Raw genomic sequence first — 16,618 nt, 5'->3', positions numbered from 1 at the left:
ACCTACGCCAACCCACTAGGTAAGCCAACAATCACACGATTAACAATGAAAATGAAATAACATAGTCTAATAAATCAACAATGAAAGAATACCATAAAATATCTGAGAATAAGGTCAAAATGCTATAACAACCAACCCCAAAATCTGGTGTCAACAAGTACACGAGCACTACTGAATAACGAGGTACGAAATAAATCCACTAATACAACTGTCTGATAATGAGAAATAGTAAAAATAAAGATAACAGGAAGAGAACTTTTAGGACTGCGGACGGTATGGCATTGATGAGCTAGAAACACACACTTAAATTATGCTCGCTAATAAAATATAGTATAGTATAATATCGTATCCACAAGGATTGGATTTAAACAGTATTCTCGTAGTTTCTAGCTTGGTGGCTATCCAAGATGATCAACAATTGAGAGTTATATGATTTCTAACAAAAATTTACTAAGAATTTACAGCTATTTACTAATGACAATCGCAACAAGGAACAAGCAAAGAAAGTTATCAATGTGAGAAGATAGGGTTTTGATGGGATAGGTGCAAGATAATTTTTTGGGATCTAACTCTAGGTAATTCACTTCTAATGTTTAAGTGAGTCTCTCGATTTTACTCAATTATTAGTTCAAACGTTCAGCAAAAACCCCTCTCTCGATTAAGTCTTAACCTAACAAGATGAACCAATTTAAGCACGTGAAGATATGCAAGAATTCGTAGTGTATTGGTCTTTAGGAGAACCTCTCTCGATTATCCTCCTAACTAGGTTTAATCAATGATCTAACAAGCCTCTTTCAATTATGTAGAAGGATCTATGAACTCAACCAACAATATAATGCAAAGATATCACAAGTTATGCCTCTCTCGATTACATGAACAAGTTAATATAGATGCAACAATTAAATCATCCAAAAATACTTCAATACATAAAACTAGAGTTATAATCCACAAACAATCATTAATACACCAAATCCATCAAACCCTGTAGATAACTACTCCGTAGATATGGAGCAATTCATCACAAATATAATTAAAGTATAGAAAAACATAAATTCAATCTAAACTCGGGTCTTGAATGAGGAAGGAATGTTGAAATCCTTGTGATTTTGATCCTCCAACTCCTCCTTAGCTTACTTAGGTCTAAAGAATGTCAAAAGTCCAGAAAATAACGTTTTCCATGTATTTATACCAAGTAGGGTCGGGGCCAGACGAAACCACCTTCTCCTAGCCTAAATAGGATTTTCACTCTGTAAAAATATCACAGGCGCGCCACATGGGGCGATGTGCCATATAGGGCATTAGTGGGGAAATCCAAAGAGCTCAACTTCTGTCAGACATAAGGACATAGGCAGCCACGGCGCCCCACGCACCGTGGCAGTGGGGTTTTCTCAGAGTACAACTCAAACTTCAATTTTTGATGTCCAGACTTGGTTCTCGACCCCCGAACACGATCCCGACTTAATCCATTGGGCTTTTACTCAGACTTCAAAGCTCAAAATAGCTCGAATTCATTCCATAACATCTACATAGCTCGGAATTATCCCTACAAGGTATAAAACACACAATAAGTGCAAAACACTACCAATTAAAGCTCAAACACAAATAACGTGCAATGCATTAGAGTGCAATAAGTGACTAAAACACATAGTTATAGCCTACCATCAACACCCCAAACTTAAACCATTGCTCGTCCTCGAGAAGTCAAACTACACTTCATATAGACACGACCTTTTTCAACATCTCTAATAACTTATCACACCAAGAATATTTAAAACAGATTAAGTACAATACCGTAACATCCTTGCCTCAAGATTTACTCAAAAGCACCGCATATTTTTCACAGCCCGCTCACTTACTCTAGCATAGAGGTCAACGACATTACCTTTCCTTCACAAATCAAGTGCCCTCACACAACAATAGAGAGTAGTTCCAAACACAATAAAATTTAAGAACAATTATGAACTCAAGATAGAAAGAATTCACTCACTCTCAGAAAAACATTCATATTCCACAAAAGAAGTACCGTAGGCTTGCCCGTGGTATGCTACTCTACTAATTGAGCTCATTCAGTCAAGGATCAAGTAGGACTTTAATGAATTGTAATGTAGGCTGTGGGATGGATAGGATACTTTTGGATATAAGAGTGACTGCACCTCCCTAAGCACTTTAATACATACCATTAACCATTCAAAACCCCACACTTATGTCAAACTATAATTCCACCTTCACATCAATATACATTAACTCCCTACTTCTTTAAACACAATTACATCAAGTAACCACTATCACGGAATATTTTTCACAATCATACACTTATTTTTTTTTCTTTCTTTTTCAATTCAAGGGGCTCTTTCTTTTTCAAAACAATGCACCTTTCTCCTTATTTCCATAGTTCCACTGAAAAGCCAACCCAACCACCCCACACTTCAACTTTTACAAAGTTCATAATAATTCAAGTACTCACGGGAGGTATAAGCTTCAAATAGATGGTCAATTCAAACAAATGCGTAAGGCTTGTTATGTGGTTGTCAAAGAAATAGGATTATAGGCTCAACGTGGTTAACTAAGATACATAACAATTAGGTGGGTAAAAGCATATAACTGGCTCAACAAAGAAATGCCTATATCACTTTCACAACTGAATAAAACTACTATTTCGCTTTGCGAACACACGGGGCAAGTTCTAGACATCAAATTCAATGCACGGAATAACACAAAACCTAAGACACACATGGCACATAACTCACGCAGGATCGGACTATAACGAAGTGGATCCTCATGTCTTGTTGCTGAGTTCAGACTCAGGAAGATTAAGTGATTTTCTAGTAGTTGTGGCTATGAAAGGATATAGAGAGATGTCTGTTTGAGGCTAAGCAGGTAGGTTATCACCTGCGGGGTAATCTATGGATGTGTGATCCTTATGATATTGTGTGGAGGGTTTCTTTTCTACCAGTGGGTTATATGTCTTGCGATTTGAGTATGGATTGGTTATGAAAGTTGACCTAACTATCACGAGGATGAATGCGAGCTTAGCAGATGATTTGAGGTATTATATGGTTTGTATTACATGATCTTAGGAAGGATTTAGTTGAATCTCACTCCGGTGTTATGACAGTCATAGAGTATGGGCATTGTGAGTTATCGAGTATTTTGATCTATGTCTTTGAGCCTAGTGGGGGAGGCTGCTATCAACGATTTGATTGCATGATTATGTGTTGTATTGGTTTCGGTCTGAGGCATACTTATGGATCGTTTATGACTTGCAGAGGTTGGTTTTGAGGATGACTTAAGTAAGAAAATTTCTGGATACATAGTGTATTACACTTTATGCGTATATGGACACTTTTTTTTTCCTTTTACTTCCATACCTACCACCAAACTTCCATTACCACCGGTAACATCGTCAGTGTCGTTGCCACCACCATCGCCACCAATTTTACCAGCCTTCAACAAGGCCGCCGCCACTACCAATTTTACCGGCCACTAGCAAACCTACACTACTGATACTACTAGCCACCACCAAATCCACCACCATTATTTTATCAACCACCATTAAATGCACCACTATTGATCTTATTAATCATCACCAATTTTAGCAAACCTAGAACTGTACTCCTACTATAGCTACTATTGTTATTTTCTTCATTATATGAATCTTTTTTCCCAATAACAGCTTGTGTGTATGTTATTATTTGCATTTTCTTGAAAATTTTGTTCTTTGGATAGAGGTTAAGGTAAATGGGACTTGATTGAAATTCTTAAATTTGTTGTAAATTCAGAGTAAACCTCTCATAAATCCACGAACCCAGCCACACAAACACAGAATCTGGGATAATCTCAAGTTAACTGGTTCAAATTTGAAACCTTAGGGTGCTTCTCAATGGAGGACATTGGCGGGAAGAAACATTGTATATTAGAAATTAGTTTTATGTACAATAAAAATTAGTAAATGAATTGGTGAAAAAGAAAGAAGGGTTGGTATGTGAAGATAAAGAAAGAAAGGGAAAGGCAAGAAAACTTGTTCTTAGAAGGGGTGGATGTGAAAATGGAGAAGAAAGAGTGAGTGTTAACTGTTAAGATGGAGAACAAGTGGGGGAAGACACGAAAAAATAGTTTTTAATTTAACTTTAATAATGTGCACTTCTTTTTTATTTTTCCCTTTTTTCTATTTGCCTTTGTGGTCAAAATTCTACATCATGGTAGGTCTACTCTTTGAAACAAAATTCCTCGACCTTTGAAATAGATAGTGTATTGGCTAGAATTGGTTTATAATGAATGATCGAATGATAGCGTGACACGTGGAACTAAGGACAGATAAAAAGTAAATCAAGTAACAACCAGTATCGGGAAATACAGTTGCAATTGGTATCGGATAGACCTCGAAGGGAAGATGGTCAACATGAGCAGATCGAATGTTTGCCATTGGATAACAGTCAATAAAGAATATTCCCTGACATTAAGCTAGCGTTTGGCCATAAATTTCCAAATTTGTTTTGAAAAATCTGATTTGGGTGAAGTTTGGTTTGAAGATGAAAATGCGTTTGGACATCAGTTTTCAAAACATATTTCCCAAATTTATTTTGAAAAAATATGAAATATGACTTATACCCACAAGTTATAAAAATTATCATAAATACCCAACAATACTATTATTAATAACATTCATTATATTATCGCAAACCATAGTCCTGAACATAAATAAATTTGATACAAAATTATCATTTTTATAATGAACTACACGATACACTATCAGGTAACCGAGAAGACGAAGCAACATTGTTAAAAAATAATAAATGGTGGGCAATTTTATAAAATATAAAAGTTTGGGGCAATTTTTTTAAAAATATAATAGTGATATTTTGGCCCAAAATCAGCTATTGAGCTGGTTTTGGGACTTGTGATTTTACTAAAATGTAGGCAAAATCTATGCCCAAATATGTGTTTGCCAAATAAAATCCAAATTTATTTTGGCAAAATCTATGCCCAAACGGGTCCTAAATGGGCAGCCATTACAGAGAATATTGGCATTCATGGTCTGCCGTTACATATTCATCAATGGCCCTTTTATTGTCATTTAAGGGGGACTTTGCCGATATTTGTGCCACCTTTTAACCTGTACCCTATTTTTAAAAATTATTGATTTGGTAGCCATCTGACAAAAAATCCGTAATAATATGACAATTACACCCCTAACAAAAGATATAAAACAATCTCCTCCTCTCCTCTCAGCAACTTTATTAAAAAAAATAGAAACTTGTCCAGATTCATCTTCAGAATTACACTTGCATGAAGTTATTTCACCTTGAATCTAAAACTTCATGCTAATGTAGCATGGAGTTGTTTCATGTTGAAGCTAAAACTTCATGTTAATATAGCATGAAGTTATTTCACATTGCAGCTAAAACTTCATGCTAATGCATGCTAAAGTTATTTATCCTGCAGTCTACAGTTTTGTCATGAATTTTATCTGAAACTTCAGTCTAAACATGCTGAAGTTATTTAGTTCATTTGCTAAAACTTCAGACTAAACATGCTGAAGTTATTTAGTTCATTTGCTAAAACTTCACACTAAACATGCTTAAGTTATTTAGTTCATTTGCTAAAACTTCAGACTAAATATGCTTAAGTTATTTAGTTCATTTGTTAAAACTTCAGACTAAACATGCTTAAGTTTTTTAGATCATTTGCTAAAACTTGAGATTAAACATGCTTAAGTTTTTTAGTTCATTTGCTAAAACTTCAAACTAAACATGCTTAAGTTTTTGTCTTGTAGTATGTAATTTTCTAATGAGTTTTTGCTAATGCATGCTGAACTTATTTAGTTCATTTGCTAAAACTTCAGATAAAACATGCTGAAGTTACTTAGTTCATTTGCTAAAATTTAAGATTAAACTTGCTGAAGTGTTTTAGTTCATTTGCTAAAACTTCAGACTAAACATGCTTAAGTTTTTGTCTTGCAGTATGTAATTTTCTAAAGAGTTTTTGCTAATGCATGCTGAAGTTATTTAGTTCATTTGCTAAAACTTCATACCAAAACATGCTGAAGTTTTGTAACGCAATCTACAGTTTTGTCCTGAGTTTTATCCGAAACTTCAGTCTAAACAAGTTGAAGTTTTTTAGTTTATTTGCTAAAGGTTCAGCCTAAACATGCTAAAGTTTTTGTCCAGCAGTTTGTCAATAGTATTTTATTAAAGAAGGGAAAAATTGTCTTTTTAAAATGCTTTTAACAAAAAAATGGGTACGGATGCAAACGGAAAAATAAAACGGGTATAAGTTAAAAAAAAGGGCGACCAAATAGGGCGCTCCATGCAATTTTGACTCATTTAAGAGGGGCTTGGTCCTAGGATCTTATTTTCCTAGGTATAGCTATAAATATTAGGTTCAACAGCCATTGTGAGACATGAAATTCTTGGTAAAACGTAGGCTATATTCCATTCTCAAGCTCAATCAAATAACTTTATTTGCTCTTTTACATTGTTCTTATTTCTGTCCTCGGAGACATTTCTCTCGAAGCCAAGCTTTTCATTTCCTCCGACTTTAATTGCTAAATCTTATTTTTAATCTTGTTTATTTATCATTTTTGGATTAAATAAGTTCGCTTGTGTATAAACCACGTAACAAATTCAACTGTACCGTTTTACGGGTAAATAGTTTGGCGCCCACCGTGGGGCTTAGATAATTGTGTAATTGAGTTGATCTTTGCGTTTATTACTAACTTGTTTGATTCTTTGTTCCTTAGCAAAAAAATCAAAAAATGGCAGCTAACGATGTCAACATGGCACACAACATTGAGGGACATGAAAATCTGCCTCAACATGAGGATTCAATCAGCGACACCCGCAATGAGAGGGTTGAGGCAACCCCGATCCGTGAAGGACAATATCCCAGACATGTACGGGAGCCAACTCCCGATGACGCGGAAGAGGAACATGTTGTGGAAACAGTAATAATCCTAAGAGAACAACAGAAGGCCATCATAGGCCACCACTCAAGGCAGGATCAGATGTTGATGAAATTGAAGCAAGCGTTGTCAGGCACTTCCAACAATGCAAACAGAAGAGGTCTAATTATTCCCAGTACTTCTGCAAATCAGATGGCTCAAAGAGTTGATAACAATACCCTGAGGGATTAGGTAAATTTCGACGGTGCCGAGGGGACCGGTAGCGGATCTGGTAACGATAGCAGTAATGATCCATTCAAAATCGAGCTCATGAGATTTATGAGGGAAATAAACGAACGGATTGATCAAAACATGAAGTAGTTTCACTCCCGAATGGATCAGATTCCAGGTGCACCATCAGGTTTGAAGGGTCTGGATTCGAAAAAATATACTCAATTTCTGTTTAAACCAAGCGCATCACCGGAGTTAATTACGAAGAGGTTCAAGATGCCGAATATATAAAATATGATAGGACTTCGGACCCATAGGAGCACATCACAACTTATACCATGCCTGTGAAAGGGAATGATTTGGCTCAACATGAGATCGAATCGGTTCTACTAAAGAAGTTTGGAGAAACCCTCACAAAGGAGGCACTGACATGGTATTCACTTTTACCCGAGCATTCAATTGACTCTTTTGAAATGCTTGCAGATTCTTTTATAAAGGCCCATCTCAGATCTAGAAAGGTCCAAGCCAGGAAGGCAGACATATTTAGGATTGCTCAAGGTGAGTCTGAATTGTTGCAAGAATTCGTAATCAGATTCCAAAAGGAGAAGATGTTGCTACTGGTCGTACCAGACGAGTGGGCAGCGGATGCATTCACAAAGGGTTTGAATCTGAGGACCTCTAATGCCTCCCAAAAGATGAAGGACTGCTCGAATTACAAGAGACTACATGGGCGTATGTTTATAACCGCTATGAGTAAAATATAAGGATAGAAGACGATCGGTTCGGGTTCCTGACATCAACAAAGGGACGGGACCGAGACAAGAATCGGGATAAGTTCAAAAGTGATTTTGATGCGGATCAGTGATCTTCTAAAGGTCAATTCTTTCCATACGAGAGACCCGAAGGACACGGCAACAAAGTGTTCTCATCCTCGAATGGTTTGCTCTCGATAGAAGAACTTACCGTGGTTGGAACAACAGATTGTTGCAAGAAAAAGAGGTACTAGGGGCTTGGGATTCCACATATCCCAGGTTGTCGGATTAAAATTTTAACATCAGCATAGTGGAATTGGTATCGGCGATGAGGAATATCAAAGAAGCACGATTCGCGAAGCCAATCAAATCTGATCCCAACCAAAGGGATCCTAAATTATGGTGTGAATATCATGGGACTCATGGCCACAGGACTGCCGGCATCTGCGCGAAGAGGTGGCGACGTTGTTGAAGAACGACCATCTTAGGGAGTTCTTGAGTGGCCGGGCCAAGAACAATCATGGCTGTAGCCGGGATAATGGGGAGCATTCTAAGATAGCAGCAGATCCTCCTCAGTTGACTATCAACATGATTTTCGAAGGGAATGAAATCAACAGTGTAACCTTCTCGGCGGCCAAGAAGACAAAGGTTTTAGTGACGTATATCAAGAGACTCCAAGAAGTCGGTGAAGATGATATCACCTTCACAGAGGAAGACACTGACTGACTTTTCTTCTGCATAATGAAGCTCTCGTAATTTCTCTCAATATCTTAGATTTCATAATTAAAAGTGTTTTTGTTGACCCAGGAAGCTCAGCCAACATCATTTATTGGAGAGTACTGGAACAAGTGAAGTTAACCGGAAGCATTATTCTGGCAACAAAGCTCCTTGCCGGGTTCAACTTGGCAAGTGTGACAATCCGAGAAGAGATCCTGCTGCCCACGAATTCCAAAGGGGTAACCAAAACCATATTATTTGAAGTAGTAGATGGCGACATGGGCTATAACATATCTCGGAAGGCCATTGTTACATGAGATAAAGGTCGTTCCCTCGACGTATCATCAGCTATTGAAATTCTTGACCCCGGAAGGAATCAAGTAGATAAGAGGAGATCAACTGGCGGCAAGAGAAATGAGCGTAGTATCGATTTCCAGTAGCAAAGGGAAGGAGCCTATCAAATAGCAATTACCAAAACTGACGCCTTCTCCCCTGACCAATGAAGATGAAGGCGAGGGGCCATTGGAATCCCACTAACTACCAAAATACTTTCAGGTGCCGGAGGAGACAGATGCAACCAATTCTGCTGCAGAAGAACTCGAGCAAGTGGCGTTGTTCGAAGAATTCCTGGAAAGGAAGTTTCACTTGGGAACAAGACTCAATCCCGAACTCAAGTAAGGATTTATTAGTTTCCTTAAAGCTAACGTCGATTTTACATGGCCGCACTCAGATATGATAGGTATCCTGTTACAAGTGGCCATGCACAATCTAGCTTAGACCCAAATTTCCCACCGGTAGGGCAAAAGAAACGCTCAATAGCCGAGGTCGGAAATAGGTTTTTTAAAGAATAGGTAACTCGACTACTTGACATCGGTTCAATCCGAGAGGTAAAGTATCCCAAATAGTTAGCTAATATTGTTGTGGTTTCGAAAAGGAATAACAAGTTTAGAATGTGCGTAGATTATATGGACTTAAATAAGGCGTTCCCTAAAGACTTGTTCCCATTGCCAAAAATTGATCAGATGATTAATGCAATAGAAGGGCACAAGTTAATGAGTTTACTCGATGCCTACTATAGGTACAATCAAATTCAAGATAAACTCGGAGGATCAGGAAAAAACCTCGTTCATAACAAAATTTGGCACATATTATTATAATGTGATGCCATTTGGTCTTAAAAACATCGGGGCCACTTATCAGAGGCTCGTGAACAAGATGTTCGAGAAGAAAATAGGCAAAACAATGGAACTGTATATCGATGACATGTTGGTCAAGTCTTTGAATGCAGTTGATCATTTGAAACATCTCCAAGAAACCTTAGATATCTTGAGGAAGCATAACATGAAGCTCAACCCAAATAAATATGCGTTCGGGGTTGGCTCCAAAAACTCCTGGGGTTCTTGGTCTCATAGAGAGGGATTGAGGTTAATCTCGATAAAATTAAAGCCATGGAAGACATTCCGGACCAGCTAACCAGCGTAAAAGAATTATAGAGACTAACCGGAAGATTGGCCACTTTAAGCAGGTTCATCTATCGATCTTCAGAAAAATGTCATCACTTCTGAAGAAGAAGAACAATTTCTAATGGACTCGCTATCTTCACCTCAAAAAGCTAGCCTTAGCTCTCGTAGTTTCCTCCCGAAAACTTAGGCCTTATTTTAAGTGCCACCCGATAGCCGTTGTGACAACCTTCCCCTTCCGGAATGTTCTTCACAAGCCTGAGTTTTCATGCCAGTTGGCTAAATGGGCGGTCGAAATTAGTGAATTTGATATTGAGTACAAACCCAGAACTGCAATCAAGTCACAGGTTTTGACCGACTTCGTGGCCGATTCCAGCCCCGGGTTAATGACCTTAGGTGCTAAAACAATGGTGGTGGTGTCGAAAATGACATCAAGAGTTTGGATATTGTTTACGGATAGGGCTTCCAATGTAAAAGGTCCGGGCTCAGGGTGGTTCTAATCATGCCCTCGAGGGCAGTGGCGGATCTTGAATTTTTAAGACATGGGTACTGAATTATTACTTATCTGAAAATTACTATTAATACGTGGTGCTCAAGTAATATATTTGTAAGAATTACTAGTTTTTTAAATAAATAATAGTTCAAGAATCCAAAAGTAATGGGTGACCATCAACATACATCCGCCACTGCTCGGGGGAAACCCTGAGACAGGCCATTAAGACTATTCCGTTAACTAACAATGAAGCCGAGTGCCGAGTATGAGGATTTGGTTGCACGACTCAAACTGGCCCGGGGACTTGGCTCTGAGGTCATAGAGATCAAATGTGATTCCCAACTGGTAGTAAACCAAGTGCACGGGATTTTCGACATAAAGGAGGAACGCATGTAGCGGTATGTGTATAAATTTCAGGCATTGCTTGCACGATTCAGGGAGTGGTCGATCACAGACATTCCGAGTGAAGAGAATGTGGAAGTAGATGTATTGGCTAATTTGGGGTCATCTACGGAGATGAAAGGATCTGACTCCGATACTGTCATTTAACTTCTACATTCGATGTTGGATGTGGATGGCTATTGTGAAGTGAACACAACCAACCTAGTCTGGGACTGGAGGAATGAGTTCATCGAATATCTTCAGTATGGCAAATTGCCCGAAGACCCGAAGGCATCCCAGGCATTATGCACCAAGGCGGCTCATTATTGCCTCATGGACGGGCAATTATATAGGAGAACATACCAAGGCCCGTTGGCCCGATGTTTAGGAGCCCCAGAGGTGGACTTTGCGGGAACCATTCCGGTGTAGGTTCGTTGGTGCTAAAGTTGGTTAGGGTAGGATACTACTGGCCCTGGGTGGGACAAGGCGTAAAGATGTTCGTTCAGAAATACGATAAATGTTAGCGCTATGCAGAGTTGGTTCACCAATCGGTGGAACTCTTGAATTTGGTACTGTCCCCGTGGCCATTCATGAAATGGGGGTTGGATATAGTCAGTCCACTGCCACTGGGTCTCGGAAAGGTAAGATTCCATTTAATTTTAACTGATTACTTCACTAAATGGGTTGAAGTAGGTCCTTACTAAAAGACTGGTGAGCGCGAAGTGATCGACTTCCTATGGGAACACATAATCTGCCGATTCAGAATACCGAAGGAGATTTCCTGCGATAATGAGACATAATTCATAGGCTCCAAATACAAAAATTTCTCGAAGATTTAAAAATCAAGAGGATTACATCCTCACCGTACCATCCGAGTGCTAATGGACAGGCGGAATCCACCAATAAGGTGATTATTGATCCACTCCCAATCCCCACTCAATAATGAGTGGAAGAGGTCGTTGGAAGAATAGTACCCAACTATGAACTGGGGTCGATTTCCTCAGGGAGCTAAGTTTGGGTGTTAGAGTATACACTTGAAGCGTGAGAAGAAACAACTTAATTACACTTCCAAATAAGTTGGTTTTGCAAATTACTTCTATGAACTACACTATTAATGATTACCTAGAGAGATGAAACTAGAAATTGACTAATTGTTTTTGGTTGTTTTCAAATAGGTAAAAAGTCTAGAGATGTAACCTTCGTCTAGGTGTTCGACCAATGGGTTAATTACGTTAACACTTATTTTATTGATTGGGGTGTATTAAAGCTCTCGACTCTAAGTTATCCACTCAATACCTCTCGGCCATATAGTGATTTTGCCCAATTTGGCTTTCTCAAGCCTAAATGGGTATCAAGCTAAATAGTTGATATGAGCTCAAGTCGGATTTTTTCTATTTCTAGTTCAAACCCTTTAATTAGGCTAGTCAAATCCTTAACTAGCCCAATTTTTTGCTAGCCAAGCTTTCCTATACTAGGTCCCTCTTTCTCAAGCAAAGACCAAGTCAAAAAGGCACGAATCAATATTTGCAACCATTAATTCGAAAATTAAAGCATGAACAGGGCTAAATAACAAACACCCAATCATAAACAAGTATTAAATTAAATACCATGAGATTTACATACTAGGGTTGGATCACAACCCTAGTAAGTATCTAGCTACTCATAGTAGAAAATGACATAAACAAAGAAGAAACACTAATTAAAGCCATAATATAAAATTAATGATAAACTATGATGTTTTTATCCCAAAATAATCACAAATTACCCAAAATGGTAAATTACAACGGCTACAGCTAAAAACACTTCAAAACTTGACCTAAAAAGTGATTCCCGTCTATTTATAGTGGCCCAAAATTTGCTGACAAAAATGCCCTACGGGAGGTTTTGCGGCCCCGCACAATTCCATGTGCGGCCTGCACATTGCTTGAGTCTACAAGTTGAGACATTCTGTATCCGCACAAATTGATCTATGGTTGCACTTTAGCTTCTGCGGCCGCACAATTCATGTGCGGTCCGCACTTCTGGCAAGGCTTCAGTCTTGGTCATTTTGCATACTCTCTGAACTTTTTGAATTCTTGTTAGTGCGACCATGTTCTGCGGCCGCACAAATTGTGTGTGGTTTTCACTTCTCTTCAATCTGCGGACCGCACTTTCTTCTGCGTCCACAAGAATACTTCTGCAGACCGCACTTCTGGTCTGTTGTGCCCCTTCTTGCCTTGTGAACTGGAAAACTCACTTTTTAGTTAGATTTCTTCATTATAGTCCAAATCTCCAATAGTCCTACAACTTGCACACTTTCATTAGTTTTGGGAACATAAATCAACACTTTCAGACTAAAACTAAAGAAATAAGGTACTAATAAGTGGTCAAAATCCATACTAATCAACTCCCCAAAACTTAATTCCTTACTTGTCCTCAAGAAAATAGACTAGTTCCCACCTCCTCACCATGAAAGGTCATTTCAGCGAGTCAACGGAGCCATCAAAACTCAGTTGGGACTAACAATTACCTATAATACTCATGCATTATCAACAAGGTGGCAATTCACATATCATGCACCTATAGTTCTAATGTGACATTTGAGCTTCAAGAATTGACTTTACTCATCGAGGGCTCTTGTTATATCATCTAGATCATGGTAGACTCCAAACTCTTCCTCCTCTACCTTCCATTTTCCAAGCACACTTCAAACGTTAACACTCAATCATTGTAACGACCCGGCCAGTTATTTTGAGAGTTAGAGCCCCGATCCCCTATTAACTACTTCCCCAGTATCTTTTTCTGCTATTGTGACTTGCCGGGAGGTTTCATCTTAGTTTTTGGAAGTGTTTGGGACACTTAGTCCTAAAATGGAGGTTTAAGCCTTAGGATTGGCATCGTAGTCGGAACTATGTGAAGACAACTCTGGAATGGAATTCCGTCAATTCCGTTAGCTTCGTTGTATGATTTTGGGCTTAGGGGCATATCCGGATTGTGTTTTGGATGTCCATAGCTCATTTAGGCTTGAAATGGCGAAAGTCAATTTTTTGGAGTTTTGGCCCGGTAGTGAAATTTTTGATATTGGGGTTAGAATCCGATTCCGGCTTGAAATTATGACTTGTGTGAAAAATTTAGAGTTAATCGGACGTGGTTTGATAGGTTTCGGTATCGGTTGTAGAATTTTGAAGTTTCAAGTTCTTTAAGTTTGAATTGGAGGGTGATTCGTGATTTTAGCGTTGTTTGATGTGATTTGAGGGCTCTACTAAGTTCGTATGATGTTTTAGGATTGGTTAGTATGTTTGGTTGAGGTCCCGGGGGGGCCTCGGGTGAGTTTCAGGTGCTTAACGGACTAGTTTTGGACTTGAAAGAAAGCAGATTTCTGGTGTTTTTGTTGCAAACAATCCTTCATTGCGTTCGCGAGAGAGGTCTCGCGATCGCGTAGAGCATATGGGAAAGGCAGCTGAGTTTATTCTTTTTGTTCGCGACATTGTGCCCGTGTTCGCGAAGGTATGGAACACTAAGGCTACGCGTTCGCGATAAGGACCTCGTGTTTGCCTAGAGTCAACGGTCAGAAGGGTTCCAGGCATGATAGCCAACGCGTTCGCCTAGGGTCAGGCTAGTTGAGCTTCGTATTCATGACCAGTGCATCGCTTTCGCGATGAGTATATTTTTGGTATGAAGCAGCTTGTGCTTCGCGAACGCGAGGCTTTGACTGCGTTCGCGAAGAAGGATTTACCTGGGCAGTACTTAAACATTTCAAAATCGAGGGTTAGCCATTTTTATCAAAACTTGAGTTTGGGAGCTCGGATTTGGACGCGATTTTGAGGAATTTTCAGAGAAATCAATTGGATAATGATTCTTAACTTGATTTTGGTTATAAACCACCAATCTATCATTAATTATATTAGTTAATTTCGGATTTGGGGTGAAAAATTGAGAAAAATTGAGAAGAGTTCTTAGACCAAATTTTGTGGTTTTTATCGAGAATTTGGTATCGGATTTGAGTGAATTTGGTATGGTTAGACTCGTGAGTGAATGGGTATTTGTATTTTGTGACTTTTACCTAATTCTGAGACGTGGTCCCAGGGAGGCATTTTGAGCGATTTTTCAATTTCTTGTGTTAGCTTTGATTTCATTAGCTAGATTAGTTTCTTGTAGTTATATTTATGCTATGTAATTGATTTTGTCTAGATTTGGGCCACTCGGAGCCGGATATTCGCGGGAAAGGTATTGTGACTTATTGATTGAGCTTGGTTTGAGGTAAGTGGCTTACCTAAACTTGTGTGGGGGAACTCCCTTAGGATTTGGTACTGTTTGATATATGAGCGCCGTGTACGTGAGGTGACGAGTACGTACACGGGCTATTTGTTGTAAAACTCTATTTTTCACTAAGTCATAACTTGTTTTCTCCTTAATTGAAACACACTAGCATATGTAAATATCCTGTTTAGACTAGAATAACATGCCTACTTGTTTAACTGCCTATTTGAACTCTGTGCAGCATGTTTAGTGAAATTACCTGCTTTCTTTGACTTGAACTTAGTCTAAACTATAGGATTTCTTGCTGTAACTGTTATTTCGATGGGTTGCGCTGCATATTTACTTTGGGACTACGAAACTGTATTTCGGGAGATGCCCCGTACTGCATATTTACTTTGGGACTACAGAACGGTATTCAGGGAGATCCCCTTGTACTTCGTGTTTACTTTGGGACTATGGAACGGTATTCCGGGATATCCCCCTATTCTGCATATTTAATTTAGGACTACGGAACGGTATTCCGGGAGATCCTCCTACACATTTATGTTTGGGACTACGAGACGGTATCTCGGGAGATCTCTTGTTGTTATCACTGTGTTCAGAGCTGTTGTCTTTTATTGATTCTATTCCTGTTAGATTTCCGTATTTATTTTTACTACGATATTTCATTCTGTCTTATTTCATTATATTTATACCTGTAGGGCCCTAACCTGATCTCGTCACTACTCGACCGAGGTTAGGCTTGGCACTTACTGGGTACCGTTGTGGTATACTCACGCCCTTTCCTGCACATGTTTTTTGTGTGCAGATTAAGGTTCATCTTACCAGCCTCATCACTAGTTGCAGTCGCTGCTACTTATTGGAGACTTCAAGATACATCTGCTCGTGCCTGCAGATCCTCGGAGTCCTCTTCTATCCCCCTATATTCATTTGTTTCCCTTTTTCTGTAGAAATGATTTATAGAATAGTTAAGACTTCTTAGTAGCTTGTGACTTATGAGTTTTCGGGTTTTGGGAATTTGTTTGATAAATTTCAAGGGTGATAATTGTATATGCCGAGTGACATTCAGTTGCTTATTAGAGATTTGTTACTGTTAGTGGTTTGTGCTCAAGTTTTTATCTCATTTCTACAAAGTGTTAGGCTTACCTAGTCGTAGAGACTAGGTGCCGTCACGATAACTCACGGAGGGATAAATTGGGTCATGACAAGTTGGTATCAGAGCTCTAGGTTCGTAGGAGTCATGAGTCACAAGCCAGTTTATTAGAGTCTCGCGGATCGGTACGGAGACGTCTGTACTTATCTTCGGGAGGCTATGGAACTGTTAGGAACAAACATACTTCTTTTGATTCCTTCTCGTGCGAGTTATTGGCATCATATTCTAAAAATTCTCTATTCTATTCTTTCTCACATATGGTGAGGACCCGTACTTGAGGATCTAACGACCAGGCACCCGCGCCCCCTGCTA

Source organism: Nicotiana tomentosiformis, chromosome 10, assembly GCF_000390325.3.
Source record: "Nicotiana tomentosiformis chromosome 10, ASM39032v3, whole genome shotgun sequence".
In the NCBI taxonomy this organism is placed as follows: domain Eukaryota; kingdom Viridiplantae; phylum Streptophyta; class Magnoliopsida; order Solanales; family Solanaceae; genus Nicotiana; species Nicotiana tomentosiformis.
Note: the sequence above shows the minus strand (reverse complement) of the source record.